The sequence below is a fragment of the Oncorhynchus kisutch genome, linkage group LG10 (genome assembly GCF_002021735.2).
Source record: "Oncorhynchus kisutch isolate 150728-3 linkage group LG10, Okis_V2, whole genome shotgun sequence".
Lineage (NCBI taxonomy): Eukaryota > Metazoa > Chordata > Actinopteri > Salmoniformes > Salmonidae > Oncorhynchus > Oncorhynchus kisutch.
The window spans coordinates 3504092-3507267 of record NC_034183.2 but is presented as its reverse complement, the minus strand read 5'-3'; the positions used below and the strand labels follow the sequence as shown (position 1 = coordinate 3507267).

Sequence of the window (3176 nt, the reverse complement as noted above, 5' to 3'; positions counted from 1 at the left end):
TATGATTTATGGTGATGGGAAATAATAAAAAACACTCAACTTCATCTAGTAATAGTTTTCCTTTGTTATTCATTCCAAGGTGTGTCTTTAACTTGTAAATGTATTGTGTGGAGGTGAGCTAGTGGTGTGGCTGATAGAATAGAATGAAAAGGGAGGAGGGGAGGAAGAGGGGAGGAGTGAAGGGCTGTTCAAGAAACCAGAAGAGGAAGAGGAAGATGTTCAGGGGAATTACTGTCTCTGTTCCAAATGGTTCCCTATTCCCTACGTAGTGCACTACGGTGCTTCTGACCAGGTCTAAAGTAGTGTTCTACGTAGGGAATAGGGTGTAGATTGCTTTAGTGTTTGGCACAAAAATATATTAGATCTCCACCCCCCACTTCCTGTCTGTCATCCCCCAGTTCTGTTAAGACTTCCTCTCATTGAACTGGGCCTCATTCTAAATGGTCACTTTGTATTGATAGTCCATACTGGTCTTTACTATGGTTCTACATACAGTACCTGTATTGATAGTCCATACTGGTCTTTACTATGGTTCTACATACAGTATCTGTATTGATAGTCCATACTGGTCTTTACTATGGTTCTACATACAGTACCTGTATTGATAGTCCATACTGGTCTTTACTATGGTTCTACATACAGTATCTGTATTGATAGTCCATACTGGTCTTTACTATGGTTCTACATACAGTACCTGTATTGATAGTCCATACTGGTCTTTACTATGGTTCTACATACAGTATCTGTATTGATAGTCCATACTGGTCTTTACTATGGTTCTACATACAGTATCTGTATTGATAGTCCATACTGGTCTTTACTATGGTTCTACATACAGTATCTGTATTGATAATCCATACTGGTCTTTACTATGGTTCTACATACAGTATCTGTATTGATAGTCCATACTGGTCTTTACTATGGTTCTACATACAGTACCTGTATTGATAGTCCATACTGGTCTTTACTATGGTTCTACATACAGTATCTGTATTGATAGTCCATACTGGTCTTTACTATGGTTCTACATACAGTATCTGTATTGATAGTCCATACTGGTCTTTACTATGGTTCTACATACAGTACCTGTATTGATAGTCCATACTGGTCTTTACTATGGTTCTACATACAGTATCTGTATTGATAGTCCATACTGGTCTTTACTAGGGTTCTACATACAGTATCTGTATTGATAGTCCATACTGGTCTTTACTATGGTTCTACATACAGTATCTGTATTGATAGTCCATACTGGTCTTTACTATGGTTCTACATACAGTATCTGTATTGATAGTCCATACTGGTCTTTACTATGGTTCTACATACAGTATCTGTATTGATAGTCCATACTGGTCTTTACTATGGTTCTACATACAGTATCTGTATTGATAGTCCATACTGGTCTTTACTATGGTTCTACATACAGTACCTGTATTGATAGTCCATACTGGTCTTTACTATGGTTCTACATACAGTACCTGTATTGATAGTCCATACTGGTCTTTACTATGGTTCTACATACAGTATCTGTATTGATAGTCCATACTGGTCTTTACTATGGTTCTACATACAGTATCTGTATTGATTTTTTATTATAGTTTATATTTTACCTTTATTTAACACAACATTAAACAACACTATAAACACACATACAGTACAACAATTACATATTACATTACAAACACAAACATCTTGACTAATAACAGCTGGCCTAAAGACAATAACACTCTTCTATGATATATACATCGATCAAGTGTTTAAACTCCACCAAGGAAACTAGATCATCACATTTTAAAATGTTCAGGAGAGAATTCCAGGACCGCGTTGCTTAGTAAAAGGGACTGCAGTGTGCTCCAGTCTCCAGCAGGGGGCAGTAAAACCCTATGGACCTGAAAGGGACTGCAGTGTGCTCCAGTCTCCAGCAGGGGGCAGTAAAACCCTATGGACCTGAAAGGGACTGCAGTGTGCTCCAGTCTCCAGCAGGGGGCAGTAAAACCCTATGGACCTGAAAGGGACTGCAGTGTGCGCCAGTCTCCAGCAGGGGGCAGTAGAACCCTATGGACCTGAAAGGGACTGCAGTGTGCTCCAGTCTCCAGCAGGGGGCAGTAAAACCCTATGGACCTGGAAGGGACTGCAGTGTGCTCCAGTCTCCAGCAGGGGGCAGTAAAGCCCTATAGACCTGAAAGGGACTGCAGTGTGCTCCAGTCTCCAGCAGTGGGCAATAGAATCCTATGGACCTGAAAGGGAAAGTGAGGAGTAAATATCATAGGTGAATTTACATTGATGTTTCCACAGAGACCTGAATCATATCCACGAGGCACCAAACTGAAGAAAATGAACTGAAACAGGTAGGGACTAACTGAACTAAAATGTGTTTTTGTCTTCTGTTGCTAAATGTTTTGCTACAGTGTTCTCTAATCAATACGACCCTGGATTCAAATACTATTTGAAATTTTACAAAATACTTTGAGCATTTCCTTTGTCCTCCAGGTGGGTGGGGTTTGTTTGTACTTTTAGGATGTTTCTTTTGGTTCCATTACAACAAACTCAATCAGACACTGCTTATTAAGTATTCAACATTATTTTAACGCAGGTCTGTTTCCACATGCAATAAGCCTGTAACGTCTTGTATGAGCTCATCAGGTAAAGGTGTGTCAAATAGAAGGGCAAGTCTCACCACTGAGAGGAAAACATCACTGGTCCCCCTCTGCATCAGGTCAGCTATGTTGATCAGTACTGTCCCAGGGATGCTGGGAACAGAGATGAACTCCCCTGACCTGGTACCACCTATGGAGTTGTCATTTTAATATCAGTTTAACCCCATTACTGCTATAACACATAAACCATGTTAATACAATGAAATGGATCCAGGTTCCATTTATTCTACATTAGATTTACTGCCTGTGGAACACTACTCCAAAGTGGTCTGAAATCAAGATGACTGCAGGTCTGAATCCCAAACTAATGGGGGGAAATGGATCCATCTAATAAGATGGTATTTAGAGGTATGAACCTTTCTATTGGGGTGAACCATCCCCTTAACATACAGTACCAGTCAAAGGTTAGGACACACCTGCTCATTCAAGGGTTTTTCTTTATTTTTACTATTTTCCACATTGTAGAATAATAGTGAAGACATCAAAACTATGAAATAACACATATGGAATCATGTTGTA

General features: G+C 39.6%; 1 protein-coding gene across 3 annotated transcripts in view; it reads left to right on the top strand.

Moving 5' to 3' along the window:
* The window catches only part of LOC116375778 (tripartite motif-containing protein 16-like), a 16645-nt gene extending 16597 nt beyond the window's left edge, over positions 1-48 (top strand). For all 3 annotated transcript variants that reach the window (XM_031832896.1, XM_031832894.1, XM_031832895.1), the window contains one exon: positions 1-48. This exon is cut by the window's left edge. The gene's annotated coding sequence lies outside the window, so the exon portion shown is untranslated.
* Positions 49-3176: the final 3128 nt, after the last annotated feature.